General features: G+C 41.7%; 1 long non-coding RNA gene across 1 annotated transcript; it reads right to left on the bottom strand.

Annotated features, from left to right (window-relative positions):
* Positions 1 to 397: 397 nt before the first annotated feature.
* On the bottom strand, positions 398 to 22,253 carry LOC309615198. Its single transcript, XR_014236620.1, has 2 exons — positions 14,438 to 22,253; positions 398 to 14,151 (listed from the first exon to the last, which is right to left on the bottom strand). It is a non-coding gene; the product is annotated as an uncharacterized lncRNA (long non-coding RNA).
* Positions 22,254 to 22,269: the final 16 nt, after the last annotated feature.

Genomic DNA, 22,269 nt, shown 5'->3' with positions numbered 1-22,269 from the left:
TGCACTGGCCTAAAAGTCCCCTGTGCTCTACCTATTCACCCCTCCCCCTTCTCCACCCCCGGCCACCACTGATCTTTTTACTGTCTCCATAGTTTCGCCTTTTCCAGAATGTCACATAATTGGAATCATAGAGTAAATAGCCTTTTCGGATTGGCTTCTTTCACTTGGTAATACCCATTTCAGTTTCTTCCATCTTTTCAGGGCTTGATAACTCATTTCTTTTTAGTGTTGAGTAATACGTCACTGTCTGGATGTACCAGACAATTTATTTATGCATTCACTGTTTATTTGTGCATTCACTGGGGAAGTATTTTAACTTCTCTATAGGTAGCTGACTCAGTAGCTTAAGAGGATAAGTGAAACATCACTTTGGAGGTCATTACCCACTTCCACCCTCTTTTTTTTTTTTTTTTAATTTATGTATTTATTTATTTATTTTTGGCTGTGTTGGGTCTTCGTTTCTGTGCGAGGGCTTTCTCTAGTTGCGACAAGCGGGGGCCACTCTTCATCGCGGTGCGCGGGCCTCTCACTATCGTGGCCTCTCTTGTTGCGGAGCACAGGCTCCAGACGCGCAGGCTCAGTAGTTGTGGCTCACGGGCCTAGTTGCTCCGCGGCATGTGGGATCTTCCCAGACCAGGGCTCGAACCCGTGTCCCCTGCATTGGCAGGCAGATTCTCAACCACTGCGCCACCAGGGAAACCCCCACCCTCTTTCTTAATCCATGATACTAATTCATTGGTTCATTCACTGATCCATTTTTTCAGTAAATACTTATTGTTCACATTAGTTCCACAGAACTACATGGAACGCATAGTATAAAGGAGAAGGGAGATGACCAACAGCTAATTATATAATTAATTTTGTTTAAATACTATTATGATAATGGCTACAAAAGAAGTATCAATTATTCTGAGAGTGCAAAATAGGATAAGCTCATCTAGCCTAAGATGGCTCAGAAAAGTCTTTCCTGAAAACATACCGTTGTAGCTGGGAATGTGAGGTCTTAGAAGGCGGTAGGAGGAGAAGGAAAAGACAGCAGGGCATCCCAGGGAAAGGGCTCAGATGTGGGAGGGGACAGGGGATGTGGGAAGCCAGGAAAAAACCAATGTGTCCAGTGTATGGAAAACAACTGGGAGTTTGACACAGGAAAAACCTGGTGCTGGAGGCAAAGACCAGATAACTTATGACCTTGTGAGCTTTGGCAAGAAACTTACACCTTAAGAACAAAGGGAAGCCACTAAGAGCTTTAAGCTGGGAGTAGGATAATCATGGGGTAATCTTCCCCTGCTTCCTATAGCATCTCCTAAGCTATCAAAGCTTTGCTCTTCAAAGCATCATAATCTTGGTTAGAGAAAAATGGAAAGTGTTATCTGGCATTTGATGATGTCATGTGATTGCCAATCTGGGGCTTTTGTTGTTCTTTTCTGAACACAGTTAAATATTTAAAGGCAACGCGCTGAACAGCTATCAACTCTGATCAGAGAAGAGTAATTAGTTAATGGCTGCAAAGTGTTTTGCGGATGGAAAGCAAAACGGAAAATATTATCAAAATGACCCGGCATGAGTAGTGGCAGGTGATGGAGCCTCAAGGCAAGCTTTTCTTCTGTGGTGTTTTCCCCATGTCAGGTCATTTAGTCCTGCCTGTTGCTATAGATAAACACAGACCATTCTGGGGGAAGAGAACAACAGCATGAGTAAGGGTTTATTTGCTTCACTTTAATTTCAGATGAATGTTGTCCCATGGAGGAGTCAGCATGGGTACTCATACATAGTCATTAGATACCATGTAACTGACCTGCCTTCCTAATGCAGTCATTTCCTGGACAGTATAGAGCAGTAGGGCCAGGAAACCCTCAAACCACCACTAACTATGTGAACTTAGGCAAGTGGCCTTAACATATTTTAGTTAACTGGACTTAATTAATTAAGCCAAGCCCTAGATTCCCCAAAAAGGGAGATTCACTCGCTCATTCATTCATTCATTAAAGTACACATTCAATAATTTGATAGCTATTTGCTGAATGCCAGGTTCTACCTGGAGATACAGCAGTAAGCAAGACGGGGTTGGTCCTCAAGAGGGAAAGATACACAAACAGTAGGTTAAGTCATACTGAAGAAGTAATGTAGTTCCTATAAGAGCACACAGAAAATACTAATACATTTTAAAAAATATTTTTCATTTTGAATTAATTATAGTCTCCCAGTAAGTTTCAAAAATAGTACAAGAGAAGTCTGGTGCACCCTTCATCCAGCTCCCACCAATGGTAGCATCCTATATGAATATGGTACAATATCAAAGTGACGACACTGACACTAGTACCATCCATGGAATTTATTCAGAGTGCACCAATTTTTGCATGCTTTCATTTGTATATGTGTGTGTATGTATAGTTTTATGCAATTTTATCACATGTACACATTGTGTAACAACCACCACAATCAAGATACAGAATTGTTCTATCACTACAAAAGAACGTTCTCATGCTATCCTTTAGAATAATACAACTTCAAAAAAAAAATTATATGTGAAGCCAACTCCAAAGACACATAGAAGAAAAATAAAAGTCTTTGCCTTCAAAGAACCCACAGTTGAGTTGTTTGAATGACTGGGCATTTTAAAGCTTTTAATTAGTTATATTGGGACTAAAGTTGATGTTCCTGAGTCTCAGATGAGGCCACTACAGGAAACATTTGCTCATGTATATCCAGCAAATCTCTTCCATCTCTGTGGCCCTGCCCATTACTGAACTCAGGAATGGACTCAGCCAGTTCTCAGTGTGAGGCATTTTGTTCTCTAGACAATCAGATTCTTAGTGAAGGTCATGGAAAAGTCACTGAGGAGAGATGGGACATTGAACTCTTTAGCCAGAGGCTCAAGTTCTCAGTCTCACTCTTAAGCACCACCAAATTATAAATTCTTCTCTGGCAGGGACTGCACCATAGACATATTCATACCCTCAATGACCAATAAACACAGTGTATGCCAACAGGGAGACAGCCCATGTAGATTTGCTGCTCTCTCTTACCCTGGCAGTGATTCTCAACCAGAACTGTAGAGTCAACCTTTTACGTGCAGCCAAAGCGGTCATACGGGATGGGGTGATACAGGAAGGAACTTTGCTATAAATCTACTTTTGGCCAGGAGCAGCAAAGAATCCATTATATTACCTTCTTGGGTTTTACGTTGTCTTAAAGTATATATTATTATTCCTATTTTATAGATGAAGGTATAGGTGGCTCAAAGAGGTCAAGTAAATTCCCAAAGCGTACGCATCTCCTGAGCAGTTCAGTTCCATCAGAACCCATATCTCAGACAGCAGAGCCCTGCTCTTCCACAGGAAGGCAATTCCAGGAGAAGGACACTTCCTGCCCAGCAGCAACTCATTGTCCAGTGCCTGAAATTCTACACCTGGCACTCCATTCCTTTTGGTTCACTCCATGAAAAGGCATAGTGAGACTCAATGCATTTTGCCTTTAGCAGTCATTTTTACCCCCATTTTTACAAGCTTCTTTGCTAAACACTGCTAAAGAGCAGATCTAGAAAGTGAAAAATAACTAACAGATAGATCAAAGACAGATGAGCAGAGTACAGAAACTCTGCCTATGTCCGAGAGTGACCACTCTACAAACTCAGTTCAGGAAGAACTGACACAGAAGTACTGATCCCTCTTACAAAGGTCTACTCTGATTTTGACTGGCTTATCATGGACCACTTAGTAATCAATTATCCTTTCACCTGGAACTTTTATGCACAACTGAGTATGATAAGTTGACTGCAAAAATGGCTCCAATTCTCCATCCCTTTGTGATTCCATGCCCTTTACAGGTGGTCTTGAAGCTCTTCCCATCCCCTTGAATGTGGGTTGCCCTTGTGATACGCTTCAGCCAAGAGAACACACAAAAGATAAACACCTGCCAGTTCCAAGCCTATGCCTCTACAGGCTGTGAGCGCTTCCCTTTGCTCCCTTAGACCTTGCCTCCCCTGGCAAACAATCGTGGATTAGTCTGGGGGAGGATGAGAGGCCACATGGAGCAAAGCCAAGGCTACCTCAGACATCTAGCCCCCGACACCTTGCCAGCTGACCACAAGCGCTGAGTGAGCCCAGCTGAGCTCAGCCAAGCTTGACCCAGATTAGCATTGCCACCTCACTAACCCGTAGATGCGTGAGCAAAACGAAATGTTTATTAATACATGCCGCCGAGGTTTGTAGTTGTTTTTAATGCAGCATTACTACGGCAATAGATAACTGATATAGCAAGAACGGTAATCCCTTTCCTATGTTGGGACTCTAACTTTCTCTGCCTAGATACAGAGTCTAGAGCTTTATCTGAGTAATACTAGATTTTCGCCTTGTGAGAGCGAGCAACGCCCCTCTGGTAGAAAGACAGTGATGTGTTTTGCTCCTGTGTACAATACAGCCCACAAATCTCTTGCAGGCTGCTCTTTGGCAGGGCTAGAAGCAGGTTGTTGGCACCATGCATCAACCTGAAAGAAGTTAAATCGAAAACTAGCTCCTGGGCCCGACAACTTCCCAGCCAATTCCCGGCAAGAGTAAGAGCTGACTAGGGAACTTCGGCACTAGGTTTCTAGTTTCATAGGCCAGAGCCACAATATTTCCACATGCAGATATCTGTTACAAATATTTATGGGTGGGGGAGATAATCTCTCAGCACAGACTGAATTGTGATACTCCCCACCGTCAGTAGATGTCATGTAACTCCATAGTTTCTCTGACCCTGATAGATTTTTTTTTTTGTAAAAACATGCTTCATACAGAATATTGATCTTTCTAAATTCCTTTTCAAGGGCTGAAATTTTCTCCAAGAGACAAGGAAAGAATGCATTATGATGATCTATTAACAAGCATTTCACCAACTAATTCTCATTCATACTTTACGGCTAAACGTAGCAAATCAACCAGCCCTGTGTACTCTAGTTACTGATTCCAAACACAAAGCCATCAGTAACTTCGATGACTACTTGCTTTCACTACCCATCCTCACAATAATCCAATAAAAAGCTTTCATTTCAAGGCAAGCCACAAATACAACTCAACAACTCAATACTGCCACTGCTGCACATGAGCTGACTCAAACTCGCCTTTAACCAATCAATATAAAGACTGAGCTCTCTCCCTCCAGTGAAAACAGAGGCCAAGGACTCAGAATCAGCAAATCAGTCTGGGCTTGAACAAAGCTAAGAGGGCTTATTTGTACGTGGGCTCTTAAAGAAGCTAGCATTCCCGCCACCCAAAGTCTGCCCACTCCAGGGCTCAAATTGCTCCACATAGGCTGCACTTAAAGAAAAATGCAGATCAATGGGCCTGGCTGGCACCTATGAAAATTTGGTACACTAGATTATAGACACCTAGATCCAGCTTAAATTTTACATCCAGCTACATGCATTAGACCTACTCAGAAGAGTCCAGAAACGGGGACCCCTGCACTCATAATCTGTGTTCTCATTTTTTAGAAACAGTAGTTGTAATGTGCTAATCTTAAAAATTAAACTGAAAAAATTTTTAAATTAATTTCAATAGAATAATATTCAACACAGCAGTTAGGTTCTGTTTAGGCTAAGTTGTGATTGAGAAAACAGCTATGTCACACCTCCCATCTCCTACTAAGCTCAGGGAACGCATTCGCTGAGTTGTTGTTGGGCAAAACAGCCCACCCTATCTAAATTGTGAAATCTTTTTTGTTCCGAGTGCATATAGTTTGACTGGTGTTGCGTAATGCACACACAGTGCAACTCCACTGAGGTGGTGGGGCAGTGATTTCCCCTACCAGGCTGTGAGTCCCTTAAGGGCAGGGACCACATCTTCCTATTTCACTGCTGTATATTCAGTGCAGCGAGGGGCAGTGTCTGCCATATAACAGGCATGCAATGTGGACTTGCTGAATAAACGCGTAAGTGAATACATGAATGAATTAATGCAACACCAGACTAACTAGCCCATGAAGGATCATGGTCATAATACTCAGTCTTCTCGGGCACAGAGTTTGAGGCTCTCCATATTTATGGCAGCTTCTTTGACCATTCAGCCTGCAGAGACCTCTCTTACTACAACAGATTCATTGGCACCTTGCCCAGATCTCTTTACAAGGCTGGTGCACCCGTCCTCCAGCTTCTGCAAGTGTCAGTCTCTAAGGGCACATAGCTGCACTGTCCTCTAGAAAATTGTCCTTGGCTGACAAGAGCTGCCTCACCTGTAGACGTCTGGGAGGTTACATAACTCCTCCCTGGGAGTGGCAGACAGCCAATGACAGAATGATTCAAGGATACAAAAGTCTGGTCCCCTTGCCTCAAGGTGGAGCAATTCTGTGCTGTCATTCAGTCACCACAGCTCCCTGTGGGAACAGGATTAGACTCAATCTTAGCTGAACCCTCATCTTTGCTTGGCTTCGTCCCTTGTCCTATCCTGCATCCTCACTTCTCTATAGGTTTCTCCTGAGAGCACTTCTTTAATAAATTAATTACACAAGAATCCCATTTTCAGCTCTGGATGGTAATAAAAGCCCCATCCTCAGAGGTAGATAGATTACTGAGAGTCTTGGCATTTGCAGCTGTGTACTATCATTTTTCACCTAGAATGAATTGGGCTGTGATATGGGTAGAAGGGCATGCACAGGTTTCTGGGTAATATCCCTGGCATCTTAGAGGTATTGAGGAAGTAGTAATCATAAGGACTATAGAATTGGGCAGCTGCGTTGTAAAGAGAGAAAATGCAGATTTAGGTGGATTAATCATCTGTTTAAAGCAAGGTGTGAATGTCAGAAAGCTTCTTTGGTGGTGTTTAAAAAGACCCCCATCTCCTGTCTCTGGAGGGCCAATTATGCTGGAAATTGAGCCCAGAACCTAATTGTAAGAGTTGGAAAACTTCAGAGGAGACTGAGTTATCAGCCTTGACAAGGTGTCCTAAACCAAAGTCAGGACACTGACAGGGAAAATGTGAGACCTTGATACTGAGAGTAAGCCTGGGAGGTGACATACACAGCTGGATAGGGATAACTTATCAATAGAGGGACACCTCTCATGACACAAGACTTAACATCTTGGTAAGAGCCTGAGCACTGTTTCTGATACAGGGCAGGGATGGCCCTCAGAACCTTGGGAAAAGTAATGGATATATTAAATGCAGAAGAGATGCCAGAATTTCAGTGGCAAAGTATAAAGGAAAGGATCAAAAAGCTCAGAGAAGTGAGCATGCAAGAATGTATCTACTCTATACGACCAGGAATCCATCAGCTGACTATGTTCCTCTGGAGGGCTCAGAGAATAATTCGTTTTCTTTCCAAGGCTCTGATGATGGGGAGAGCAGCACTGTTGAGAAGCTCATTAGTGTCTGTCTTCTGTAGATCAGGACTGACAGCGGGACATGCTGTTGGAGAACTGGGCTCCCTCGAAGCAATGGGGATGATAACGGTACAGAATGACAGAGGCCAGGTGGCAGCACTTAACCATCAGAAGGAAGATGGGCATAACTGCCTTAATTGGTACGCAGGTCGATTCCTGCCAGGAGGTTCACAGGAACGCAGGGATCTAGAGATATGGCTAAAAGAACATGTGTTATTAAGGGCAAAATAGATGGACGACCAGCAAGGATGTTGCTTTATATAGATAATCAAACTAAATCAAGGATGGATAAGCAGAAGGCTGAGGTCGGCTGCCTCAAAGAAAAATCACAATCCTTTGCCCAGTTTCCAGAGCAGAGCCCGTTCTCAAACCTAGACTGCAGCAATTGAAGGAGAAGGACCCTATGACACCACACCAAGAGCATACAGTCCTTCCCCAATGTGATCTAGAGTTATTTCCTTGAGTCATAATATACTGTGGAAAGGAAAATATCCGTATCTTTTGAGGGTTGTTGGTCTGAGTTCAAGTTGATACTGATACCTGGAGACCCAGAGCACTATCGTGGTCCACATAACAGTGCAGGGTTTCCCAGGGAACCGAGAATAAGTGAACTCCTGGCACAGGGCAGTTTCACAATGTGTCCACTGGAAACCTGGAACCACATAGTGCTATTTACCTGGTTCTCAAATGTATAATCAGAATAGACATATTGAGCAGTTGGCAGAAACCTCTCAGCCAAGATAGCAGTTAAAAAACAATATCAAGTCCCAGGGCAAGGACAGAAAGAGCTACAATGCTTTGTGTCCAACCAGTCGAATATACCTGGGTCCAGGAACCAAGGAATGTAGCATGAATGGTCTTGTTCTCCATCACTCCCAATGACCTAGTTAGGAATTTGTGCTTCTCATCCCTGTAACTTTAGTTTGTGTGGTTATAGAGGTCCCACTTCCCAGAGAGGGGATGTTTTCCATCAGGGAAACATCAAGAATCTCACTAAACTTAAAACTATTGCTCCTGCCCACTTTGGGCTCCTTGTTCCAATAGACCAACAGAAACAGAAAGGATTTGCTATGTGACAGAAAGAGCTGACCCTGATTATCATGAAGAGACAGAGCTGCAGCTACATAATAAGAGCAGGTAAGAATATGTTTATAACTCAGAGGATAAACTGGGCACCTCTTGGTACTACCATGCTCAATTTTAGTTGTAAATAGGCAAGGACAGCAACCATAGCTAGATAAGGGCCTGGGAACCCAAGGCTTAGAACCCCCAAGCACGTATATCTAGGTCACCCTACCAGGCGCCATCTTGACCAGCAGAGATGCTAGGTGAGAGGGAGGGGAATCTAGAAAGGGCAGTGGAGGAGAGATGACGTGTGCCAGTTATGATCTTGGGATATTACCTTCACTAACTCTCAGTCTTATAAGTTTCCCTAGAAACTATGATCAGTCAGAAACCTAGAGGAGCTTTGCATGAGTGGCATAAACATAACGTGAGAATCAAGTGGATCTGAACAATGCAAGCAGGGGACTGGTGAAGACGATGGGGATCCCACTTACATCCCTTTCATAGGGGCAGTGCACTCATCTCCCAGAAACTGTGAATGATGGCTATTGATAATTCCTAGCTATATCCTTCTCTGGAGAACTGCCATTGGTCAATGGGAGCCACCTTGCACAGGAATGTCTGGAAAGTTATACACCTCACCTTGGGTGATGGTCCACAGTAAATGACTGACTGATGCCTCAAGGTGGAATAATTCTGGGGTACCATTCATGCTTCAGAGCTCTCCATGAGATCAGATGGGGCCAGACTTCCCCTGAAACCATATCTTTCCTTAGCTTCTTCCTCTGCTTTATCTCGCTTCTCCCACTTCCTTACAGGTTTCTTTAAGAGAATAGCCTCAATAACGCACTTACACAAGAATCCCCAGCTCAGACATGGCCTCCAGGGAATTGGACCTAGGATACTCACTTCTCTATTCCTGTAGTTCTTATTACCACTCGTCATGAACATCCATTGCTAAGACTTTTTGTACAGTTGCCCTGCCCTCCTGTACAAAATGAGCTAAGTCTTTGCTCCAGTGCCCTTAGTGTCTGAATTTCCCTCTACCTTAACACTGTTCCCTTTACACTGAAATGAGAGGCTTGTTTATTACCAGTATTCCTACTACACCTGAATTTTAGATTCAAGACAACTTTGTATTTTTCATATAAGCAAGGGTATGAAATGATGAAAGGACATTTTGAGGAGAACAATGTCTCTCACACTAAATATTATGACTGACCCGCCTGTAACCAAATACTGTGAAATGCCTACATTTTAATCAAACCAGTATTTTGGCATCACATGAGTACAGACACACACACACACACAATTGAAACCATGGGTTACTTGATAGTGTTCAAGTATAAACAGACTCATTTCACTCTCTTATGTTAAACTGTCTTCTGTTTGCAAATAGAAGCTGGGGGACATCCTGCAGTGTGTTCTTGTATTCAAGCAATAAAGCACGACCTTGGAACCATCAGATATGTTAGAAAAATATTTGATTTTAGACCCTGTCTTGTGGAACAATGGCTGTATTAGTCAGGGAAGGCTAACTGCTGTCACAAATATCCCCAAATCACAATAACTGTTTGTTTCCCATTCACATCACAGGCGGAGGATCGTGTGTGGAAGATTTTTATGGGCCAGTGCGGGAAACGGCATCCCTCCCTTCTGCCCACACTATGGCACGTGGCTCCACCTAAATGAGAAGGGTCTGGGATATGTCATTTAATACTGGGGTCAGAAGGAAAGGGAGACACAAAGATGCTGGTGAGTGCCGCTGCCTCTGCCAGCGTGAGATTTCCACTCAACCATCACGCTCCTTAGTGCCTCCAGGACATTCATATGGGCAGCTGTAGCAAGGAAGCTGATTCTCCTTTCTTCTCCAAAATACACACTGTCTTTACCAGTGGCAGTGCTAAGCAGCGGAGACAAACGGCTCTCAGCAACAGGTGTTTCTAACACTCACCATTCTGGAATCAAAATAGTACCGGTTAACTGTTTAGACTCTCAAACTTTGGCAGTACATTACTTTTTATGGTGCTTTGATCATAATACAGGCATACCTCACTTTATTGCCCTTTACTTTTTTGCGCTTCACAAATAGAGTTTTTTACAAATTGAAGATGTGAGGCAACCCTGCGCTATCAGATGATGGTTAGCATTTTTTAGTAATAAACCACTTTTTAATTAAGGTATGTATATTGTTTTTAGACATACTGCTATTGCACACTTCATCACAGACTACAGCAGAGTATAAACATAACTTTTATATGTACTGGGAAACCAAAAAAATTCATGTAACTCACTTTACTGTGATGTTCGCTTCATTGCCGGGGTCTGGAACCAGACCCACAATATCTCCAAGGTGTGCCTGTCATTGTTAATAGTGATAAACACAATTCACAACTGTCACACTGAAAACACCTCTGCTATTCTCAACACCTCTGGCTCAACACAGTTTGATACGAAATAAGTTTCTTTTGCTTGAGAACAGTCTGATTTAACTAAACTGTCATTTCTTTTTCTCTGGCCAGGCCTTTACATACACCCTTCATAACCATGTCTGCCATCACCAGAAGGTAAGGCTGACACGCTGCATTTAGCTCAGGAAATACCCTGACAATGTATGCCCAGCCTCCTCCTTCACTGGATCCCCTCTATCTGTCTCTAATTTGGTTTTATACCTTCTACCCATCTCATTGCCTATCCACACTAGGATGGACAGCTCAGTCATCAATTATCTACCTGGCCTGGACTCTTCGGCCTCTGTGTGTTAAAAGAATGGAAACTGTGTGTGAAACTCTCAAGAATATATTCAGCTTATTTATTGAATGTCTAACATATGCCAAAATATAATGATAAACAAAAGGGTCATAGTCCTACCATCACAGAATTCACAGCCTATGAGGGAAGAAACACCCCTCCCTCAGAAATGTAAGCACACAAGTGAAAGCATTGTAAGTTATGATAAAGACTGTAAGAGAAACGCACAATGGAACATCATTTGGAAATGCCCAGAGGCTAGGAAAAGCTTGGCATGTCTGAGGAACCAAACCCAGAGGAGTATGGTTATGGTTGGAGCATAATGTGCAAGGGTGAGGGGAAAGGGGTATTTCATGTGGGTGGAGGGATAAGCAGGGGCCAGTTCTCACATGGCATTTCCAGGCATAGTTGGGAGCCTATAACCACTAAGTGTCTAGTTACATCCCAACTATTACCACCTGGGAGGGTGGACAATGGCTGACATGGGGCGTGCATGTCACACACACACACACACACACACACACACTCAAACATCCATTTGTCATCATTACCACCATGACTCTGGCTCCCCTGGCCAGCAAGTCCCTTCCCCACTGCATTCAGCACCTACTGACTGAAGACAAGACTCACTCAAGAGCCCCACTGAGATCACTGTAGTATATCCAATACTTCTGGCAACACTAGAGAAAATTCTGGAGAAAATTCACGAGCTGTTCGTCAATGCTCAATACTCCAGAGCAGGCTGTTCCGAATTCATTTAGCTAACAGTTAGGTGAGGCTGCCATGCTGTTGATCGAGCATCTTGGGGATAAAGAGTTGGACAAAGCCTTTCCCATGGAGTCGATACAGTGAAAGTCTGGGGACAAGTTTTGGGGACAAGCCCAAATACTCTATCAGCAGCCCATGAGTACAGCACATAACTACCAGGGACCCACCTAGCCTATCAGTGACAGGACAGCCCTATGCCAATTCTCAGCCCAAGTTCAATTCTGATCACAGCAAACGGTGGTTTATGTCTCGGTGGGACCTAGAGGGGACAATCTTGCCTGTAAGACTGTAAGGCTTCACAAGTCTCTCATCTGATTGAAGCAGACAACCGGCCTGCCCTCTGCTGCAGAGACCAGTTCCCATGAGAACAACTGCAGCAAATTAAGCATGGGGATACACTCCTTTCTGGTTATCCTCACCCTTGTTCTGGCCTCCCCAACCTGCAAAGCATATCTTGAAATAAATATCCATAATATTTACTCTTCATATCAGGGCCTTCACTACTATTTGCAAGAAATTTTTGACATTTGCTTATGAATTTGCGTGTTTACTGATGTCCCTCCCAGTAGAGCCTTTGACATTGTTATTGCTGTGGAGGCTTGCTTCTTCAAATAGACTGAAAAATCCCAGTTGACTGCCTCAGTTATTAACCGCAGAATGGCTACTCGGGGCTAGAGCCGTATCATTCTTCCTCTAACACGATCACTGTGTGTATTCTATCATTTCTCCATACTGTGTCAAAAAGAAAGATACTTTAAAATGCCTTTGTGATAGACACCTCTAGAGCGGGTCCCAATGATCCCCACCCCCTGAAGTTCGTGCCCTTGTGTAATGCCCTCCCTTTAAGTGTTGGCTGGGCTTTTTGACTCACTTCTAATGAAGAGAATGTGAGTTTAGATTCTAAAAAGTTTAGTTTCTTAAAAGACTGTGGCTACCATCTGGGTGTTCATCTACTCTCTCTCACTTGCTTTAAGAAAAGCTGGCTGCCACGTAGTGAGCGGATTTATGGAGAGGCCCAAGCGGTAAAGAACAGACGGGGAATTCCAGCCAACAACCAGTGAGAAGCTGAGGTCCTCAGTCCAACAACCCATGAGGCACTGAATCCTGCCAAGAGCCACATGAATGAGCTTAGAAGCAGATTATCCTCCAATCCAGGCTGCGGGTGATTCTTCAGCTCCAGCCCACAGTTTCCCTGAAAACTCACGAGAGACCCTGAGCCAGACATACCCACCATTCTACTTCGGACCAATGGGGACTATGAGATAACAACTGTTTATGGGTTTTTTTTAACTTTTTATTTTGAAATAATTATATAGGAAATTGCAGGAATAGTACAGAGAGGTCTCCTGTACACTTCACCCAGTCTCCCCCAATGGTTATATCTTACATAACTATAGCACAACATCAAAACCGAAAACAAAACCAGGTACCATACTGTGTAGAGTTCTATGCCATCTTACCCACTGTGTATGTGGTATCACCACCACAGCAATCAAGATGCAGAACTGCTCTATCACCACAAAGATATACCTCATGCCACCACTTTACAGTCACATCCAGCTTGCACACCATCCCTAACCCCTGGCAACCACTAATCTGTTCTCCATCTCTATAATTTTGTTATTTCAAAAATGTTGTATGATTCAAATCATATACTATATGATCTTTTCAAGTTGGATTTTTCATTCCTCACAGTGTCCTTCATATCCATATGTTTTCTGTTAAGCCATTAAATTTTGTAATTTGTTACACAGCAATAAGTAACTAATACAATCACTCTTGTGGGAAAAATTAAATCCTGATTAGAGTACGAGCTGAAAACAGATTTCCCATTTGGGTATAGGAACATGAACACTTACTGAATGGCTCTTATAAATGTCCATCATACCTCAGAAAAGAAATTTACAATAACCTCAAACTCCTATTTCTATTCACACAATAGATGAGTCAGAGGAGTTTGCAACTGCATAAGTATAAACCAGCTATTCTCAAAATGTGTTTCACTAAACAACAGTGCCATGAGAGATATCTCCTCGGAGAACACCCCCATTAAGTTAAGCACAGAGAACAAATTAAGACACATTGGTGGTTATGGTTGGTTCCTAAAAGTGCATAAGAATATCTTTAGGTTCTTGGGGGGAAATGAATACCCTAATATCCTGGAGCCCCACATTTAGAACTTCTATTTCTGTAGTTGAAAGTAGTAAGACCTGGGATTTTTCATTTTTTTTTTATTTTTTTTTATTTTTTTAAAAACATCTTTATTGAAGTATAATTGCCTTACAATGGTGTGTCAGCTTCTGCTTTATAACAAAGTTAATCAGTTATACATATACAATATGTTCCCATATCTCTTCCCTCTTGCATCTCCCTCCCTCCCACCCCCCCCATCCCACCCCTCTAGGTGGTCACAAAGCACCGAGCTGATCTCCCTGTGCTATGCGGCTGCTTCCCACTAGCTATCTATTTTACATTTGGTAGTGTATATATGTGTACCTGGGATTTTTCATTTTTAACAAACTTTTGAGGTGATTCTGAGGCAGGTGACCCAGGACCATACTTGGAGAAATAACCACTGTATAGGATTTTTCCTTCCCCTTGTTTTTTTCCAGTCTCAGAACACTTCCCCATTTCATTCCAGCCTTGATAGCTTAACTTGCTCTCTCAGCAGTGTTCACTGATTAATAGAGAACAAATGGGATTAAGAGTCACACAGATATAAGACATACTCTCAGCTCTGCCACTCCTACCTGTGCAACCTGGAGATAGTTACTTAAGCTATCGCAGCCTCAGCTGTACATTCATCTCACGCAGTTGGTGTGAGGCTTTCAAAATACCGTATGAATTATGCTGGTACGTGGTAGGAGCACGATAAATCCTAGTTGTTTTTGGTCCCATTCCCTCTTTCCTCCTGTTTAATTACAGATCTTCCTCAATTTACAATGGGGTCACATCCAGATAAACCCATCGCTAGTTGAAAGTACCGTAAGTCGAAAGCGCAACCAAACGTCATAGCTTCGCCTCACCTACCTTAGACCTGCTCAGAACACTTCCATTAGCCTACAGTTGGGCAAAATCATCTAACACAAAGCCCATTTTATGATAAAGTGTTGAATATCTCATGTAATTTATTGAATGCTGTACCGAAAGTGAAAAAACAGAATGGTTGTGTGGGTACAGAACGGTTGCCAGCGTACTGGTTGTGATCGTGACGCTGCCCAGCATCACGAGAGGGTATCGTGCTGCACATTGCTAGCCCGGGGAAAGATCAAAATTCAAAACTGGAAGTATGGTTTCTACTGAAGGCATATCACTTTCACACCATCATAACGTTGAGAAACCATAAGTCGAAACATCGTTAAGTTGAGGACCATCCGTATTTGGAAGCCTAGCTGCTCCATCTTACGGTTCCCCAGCAAACTTGTCTCTTTTTTCAGCTGCCGGCAGCCTCTTGCTCTGCCACTGTGTCTGGGACACTGATAAGCAGAATGCATTTTGTTATTGCTTTTACCAGTGTTCACGTAGTAGCTCCATGGCATGACATTCCTCCACATAAATCATTATTTGTGGGCCAACTGCCAATAAAAATAACCACAAAGTATCTAGAGCCTGATTTTGTTTTCTAATATATTCTTCCCCTTTGTAAAACATTATTAAAACATTTTAACAATTTCGGGGACCAGTTACCTCTTTACAAGAGTCTCTGTTTGGCAATGAAAGAATGAACATTAAATGCTTTTACATAAGTGGCTGGGGGAAAAATAGGAATAGCTATGTTAAGAAAAACAGTTATTTAATTATGAGCATTGTATGGTGCTGTTAAGGTATCAGAACCCCGCAGCTTGCTTCACTAACACTGCTTTTCTAAATGTAGCTTGTGCTGGTTTCCTTCCATTTTCGACATTTCGTTTCCTGGGCAATTTAAAAACAGCAGGCCAGTTTGGGGATAAACATTAAAATACAAATACTTAAGCTCTAGTGATTTTGCAAAGCGGCCACACAAAAGCACTTGCAGTTTTAAGCATATTTTTAAAAACACATATTGTTTGGGGACTGCTGTGCCATAATATCTTACCCTGAATAGGTTGTTGATTCCCGGCAACACATTTAATGTCAATGCCTTTATTACTGTGCATGAAATTCGGGCAACCGACCTGGCCCAGATTCAGAGGAAGGGAGAGCTGACAAGCTCCTGTCTTGCTGATGAGCTGATTCCCTTTAATGGAGAACCTGGGTTTGTAAAACACAGAGATTTGCCACTTGCTGGGGCTTCCATGAGACCTCCTCCTCTGATGAAAGGCAGTTGTTAAGAGCTGTGTGTTAAAGCAATTATACTCCAATAAAGATGTTTAAAAAATAAATAAATAAAGAGCTGCTCGTGTCACTGTGGTTATTCCTTTTGCCAGTACAGTTATGGCCAAGTGTACTAATAAGCAGGTCTCATATATGCTTGCAGTTTACAAAAGGTTTCCCCTTCATGGACCAGCTCAAACCCCACAACAGCTCAGTGGGGATGAATGTTGCTACTTCATGTAGATGTGGAAGTTGAGGCTCAGATGAGTGCAGTTACATGTGCAGAGCTCCTGACTGGCAGAAGTAGAACTTGAACTCAGATGCCTGACCCCGTTGTAGCAGTCCGCTTATTTTGCCTAGTAAATATTTCTCCAAAATGTCAAAATGATTACACAATTCAGGCGAACAAGGGCTCATGTGGTAGCAACAAGTCAGACAGTTTAGTTTTTTGGGAGCATGCAGTTGGTTTTAAAGGTTCATATACGTGTTTCCTCCATTGAATCTCTCTGTACCTTCAAACCCAGTGCCTCCCCTGTGGACCTTTCCCCAGTACTACTAGGTAGGACCTTCCTCTTTTATGCTATGAACAAATAGTTACAAAGTACTTTGGTGTTTGGCATTGTGCTAAGCATTGAAGACTAAGCAGTAAGAAGGGAAGACATGGTCTTGAGTTTTAGGAGGATACTGTCAAGTGGGATGGGACAGGTATTAAATTGTAAACTGCAAAAATATATTTTTAAATTACAATGATGATAAAGGCTACAAAAGATAAAAACATGGGGTTAGGGGATGTACAATAAAGATTCCTAAACTAGGTGGAGAAAGAGAAGGGAGGAAAAACACGGGAGTTAAAAAGCCAAAGATGGGTTTCTCTGAGAAAATAATATTGTTCTTATTCTTTGGATTATAGGCAGTGGTTTATGTGTTCTTTCCCTCATTATTTCATATGGCACCTTGATGACAGGAACCATATTTGATCTATATTTCTTCCATCTCTGAGCTTATAGCAGAGGTTCAATGATATCTGTAGCGATACTGTTGTGCCCACTGAACCAGTGAGTCAACTACCTTCTGCCTAAACCTCAAGGTAAAAGCTAGATAATGCCAAGTTTCCAGCTAATTGTTACCTGGTGTTCTAAGGAGACTAAATAACCCAAAAGATTTCTTGCAAGTATTTCTTCAATCACTGTCTCTAGTAATATTACTATTACCATTAACAATCTTATATCATATTTATGTATCATTGAATATGTGTTAAAGCATATAGCATGTTCATCCATCATTTCCTTATGTCAACAGGGTTTTCTACATTTACATAATATTAATTAGTATTAATCATTAGCATTAATTAATAATGTTAATATTTATAGAGCACTTATTTTGTGCTACACCCTCTTTTGAGCCCTTCATAAATATTTCCTAATTTTATCCTTACAGTATTCTGATGAGAGGGGAATTATTATTCCTATATTTTACAGAGAAGGAAACTGGCACAACAAAAGGTTAAATAACTAGTTCAAAGACCCAGTAAAGGATGATGCCACAATTTAAACTAGTCAGTCTATGTGTGAAGCCTGCAACCTTAGGCACTACTCTAAAGCACATTTTCTCATGATTTGTCTAGTCTGGAGCCTACCTAGTTCAGTGGTCTTCCTTATTCAATACCGATTACTGCCAAATTTTACTACTTCATCTAAAAAAGTCACTCTGTAGATGTACCACATGAGTCAGCACATCTCAACATCATAACCTAAGAGGACTAGCAGGGGAAGTTGGCATTGCCCAGAACCTACAAATGAGGAAACACAATGGCTATATTCATCATATCCCACCAGTTAACCATTTGGACTGAACTGACCATTAACAGAATGATTGACTAGTTGGCTGGCTGACTGAATAGGCTTCATGGACAATCAGAGGGCTTGAGATGTTTCCACTGGTCAGCCTATCCCAGGGAATTCAAAGCTATTCTCATATGACTCAAACCTTCAGCAATTATTGATAAGCACAAAGAGAAATTTCCATTATCTTTTCAGTTCCATTGATTTTTTTTTTCTTCACATTAGAGAAACCCTATGCAGACAGACTCAAATCTTTGGATCCAGCTCAGCTGCTCCCCATAATGGTACATGCGTCTGATCTCTAATGGATTTAAGCCCATGAGGATCACACAGAAGTTCACTACCCTCCCTCTCTTTTATATACCTCACCTAGCTCAGTACCAGATTTTCCAAGACAAGAAATATCAAAACAAAGAAATCTTTGGTCCATTCATTCATCTCCTTTGAGGACCATCAGTGTTCACTCCTTTTAATATCATTTAAACATTAACAGACTCCTTTAATTTTTACTTTATGCACATGCATATCAAATTCTTTTTATTTCTTAAAACTGTACTCAGTCTGCAAAAATATACCTTGCTCAGACTTTAACTTTGTAGGCTTTTCCTAGTTTCCTTCATTCCTGCTGCTCAACTCTACATCTTTGGAGCAGCCTGCTTCTCAAGCTATGAATGCTAGAAAATACTTTGGCCAGGATGTCAAGAGTCTGGGGCTCTAGTTTGGTTCTGATCATAAGCCAGCTACGTGATTACATCCCTCCCAAGTCCTCATCTTTTTCATCTGTAAAATGAGGTGTGAGTAGGTAACTAGATCATCATAATGGACCTTGCTAGCTGTAACATTTTTTTTTCTGTTTCTATCTTTCTGATTTTAGTTAAGTGCTGGGGTAACTTAAGGTCAGAGTAGGTGGAGGAAGACCTGGGGACAAGGTGGATGGATATTTCCTTGTGTGACTTGACCAAATTGCATTAAAGGGTCAAGAGAGAGAAACTGTCATCCTAGCTCACAGAGTCTGAGAAAACAGATCTCCCATCCCTCTGGGATCCTTTAAATGACAGAAAACTGGTAGCAAGGATAAACTGGAACTCAACTTTTGCCATGGCCACACTTGACCTGGTTGGCCTATTCTATTCAAGCAGCTGTGTCTTTTTTTCTTTTTTTAACATCTTTATTGGAGTATAATTGCTTTACAATGTTGTTAGTTTCTGCTGTATAACAAAGTGAATCAGCTATACGTATACATATATCCCCATATCCCCTCCCTCTTGCGTCTCCCTCCCACCCTCCCTATCCCACCCCTCTAGGTGGTCACTAAGTACTGAGCTGATCTCCCTGTGCTATGCGGCTGCTTCCCACTAGCTATCTATTTTACATTTGGTAGTGTATATATGTCCATGCCACTCTCTCACTTCGTCGCAGCTTACCCTTCCCCCTCCCCGTGTCCTCAGGTCCATACTCTATGTCTGCGTCTTTATTCCTGTCCTGCCCCTAGGTTCGTCAGAACCATTTGTTTTAAGATTCCCTATATATGTGTTAGCATACGGTATTTGTTTTTCTCTCTCTGACTTACTTCACTCTGTATGATGGACTCTAGGTCCATCCACCTCACTACAAATAACTCAATTTTGTTTCCTTTTATGGCTGAGTAATATTCCATTGTATATATGTGCCACACCTTCTTTATCCATTCATCTGTCGATGGACACTTAGGTTGCTTCCATGTCCTGGCTATTGTAAATAGCACTGCAATGAACACTGTGGTACATGTCTCTTTTTGAATTATGGTTTTCTCAGGGTATATGCCCAGTAGTGGGATTGCTGGGTCATACGACAGTTCTATTTTTAGTTTTTTAAGGAACCTCCATAGTGTTCTCCATAGTGCCTGTATCAATTTGCATTCCCACCAACAGTGCAAGAGGGTTCCCTTTTCTCCACACCCTCTCCAGCATTTACTGTTTATAGATTTCTGATGATGGTCATTCTGATTGGTGTGAGGTGATACCTCACTGTGGTTTTCACTAATGATTAGTGATGTTGAGCATCTTTTCATGTGTCTGTTGGCCATCTGTATATTTTCTTTGCAGAAATGTCTATTTAGGACTTCTACCCATTTTTGGATTGGGTTGTTTCTTTTTTTGATATTGAACTGCATGAGCTACTTGTATATTCTGGAGATTAATCCTTTGTCAGTTGCTTTGTTTGCAAATATTTTCTCCCATTCTGAGGGTTGTCTTTTCGTCTTGTTTATGGTTTCCTTTGCTGTGCAAAAGCTTTTAAGTTTCATTAGATCCCATTTGTTTATTTTTATTTCCATTTCTCTAGGAGGTGGGTTAAAAAGGATCTTGCTATGATTTATGTCACAGAGTGTTCTACCTATGTTTTCCTCTAAGAGTATTATAGTGTCTTGCCTTACATTTAGGTCTTTAATCCATTTTGAATTTTTGTTTTTTTTAACATTTTATTGGAGTATAATTGCTTTACAATGGTGTGTTAGTTTCTGCTTTATAACAAAGTGAATCAGCTATACATATATATATATCCCCATATCTCCTCCCTCTTGCATCTCCCTCCCACCCTCCCTATCCCACCCCTCTAGGTGGTCACAAAGCACCAAGCTGGTCTCCCAGTGCTACGCAGCTGCTTCCCACTAGCTATTTTACACTTGGTAGTATATATAAGTCCATGCCACCCTCTCACTTCGTCCCAACTTACCCTTCCCCTTGCCCGTGTCCTCAAGTCCATTCTCTACGTCTGCATCTTTATTCCTGTCCAGCCCTAGGTTCTTCATAACCATTTTTGTTTTTTTTTTTAGATTCCATATATATGTGTTAGCATATGGTATCTGTTTTTCTCTTTCTGACTTACTTCACTCTATATGACAGACTCTAGGTCCACCCACCTCACTACAAATAAATCAATTTCATTTCTTTTTATGGCTGAGTAATATTCCATTGTATATATGTGCCACATCTCCTTTATCCATTCATCTGTTGATGGACACTTCGGTTGCTTCCATGTCCTGTCTATTGTAAATAGAGCTGCAATGAACACTGTGGTACATGACTCTTTCTGAATCATTGTTTTCTCGGGGTATATGCCCAGTAGTGGGATTGCTGGGTCGTATGGTAGTTCTATTTTTAGTTTTTTAAGGACTCTCCATAGTGTTCTCCATAGTGGCTGTTATCAATTTACATTCCCACCAACAGGGCAAGAGGGTTCCCTTTTCTCCACACCCTCTCCAGCAATTATTGTTTGTAGATTTTTTGATGATGGCCATTCTGATTGATGTGATGTGATACCTCATGGTAGTTTTGATTTGCATTTCTCTAATGATTAGTGATGTTGAGCATCCTTTCATGTGTTTGTTGGCAATCTGTATATCTTCTTTGGAGAAATGTCTATTTAGGTCTTCTGCCCATTTTTGGATTGGGTTGGGTTTTTTTTGATATTGAGCTGCTTGTATATTTTGGAGATTAATCCTTTGTCAGTTGCTTCGTTTGCAAATATTTTCTCCCATACTGAGGGTTGTCTTTTCGTCTTGTTTATGGTTTCCTTTGCTGTGCAAAAGCTTTTAAGTTTCATTAGGTCCCATTTGTTTATTTTTGTTTTTATTTCCATTTCTCTAGGAGGTAGGTCAAAAAGGATATTTCTGTGATTTATGTTATAGAGTGTTCTGCCTATGTTTTCCTCTAAGAGTTTTATAGTGTCTGGCCTTACATTTAGGTCTTTAATCCATTTTGAGTTTATTTTTGTGTATGGTGTTAGGGAGTGTTCTAATTTCATTCTTTTACATGTAGCTGTCCAGTTTACCCAGCACCACTTATTGAAGAGGCTGTCTTCTCCACTGTATATTCTTGCCTCCTTTATCAAAGACAAGGTGACCATATGTGCGTGGGTTTATCTCTGGGCTTTCTATCCTGTTCCATTGATCTATATTTCTGTTCTTGTGCCAGTACCATATTGTCTTGATTACTGTAGCTTTGTAGTATAGTATAGTGAAGTCAGGGAGCCTGACTCCTCCAGTTCCATTTTTCTTTCTCAAGATTGCTTTGGCTATTCAGGGTCTTTTGTGTGTCCATAAAAATTGTAAAATTTTTTGTTCTAGTTCTGTGAAAAATGCCATTGGCAGATTGATCGGGATTGCACTGAATCTATAGATTGCTTTGGGTAGTATACTCATTTTCACAATGTTGA

Source organism: Balaenoptera borealis (assembly GCF_965194805.1).
Source record: "Balaenoptera borealis genome assembly, chromosome: 17".
Taxonomy (NCBI): domain Eukaryota; kingdom Metazoa; phylum Chordata; class Mammalia; order Artiodactyla; family Balaenopteridae; genus Balaenoptera; species Balaenoptera borealis.
The sequence above is the reverse complement of the archived record's forward strand: the minus strand, read 5'-3'. Positions and strand labels throughout refer to the sequence as shown.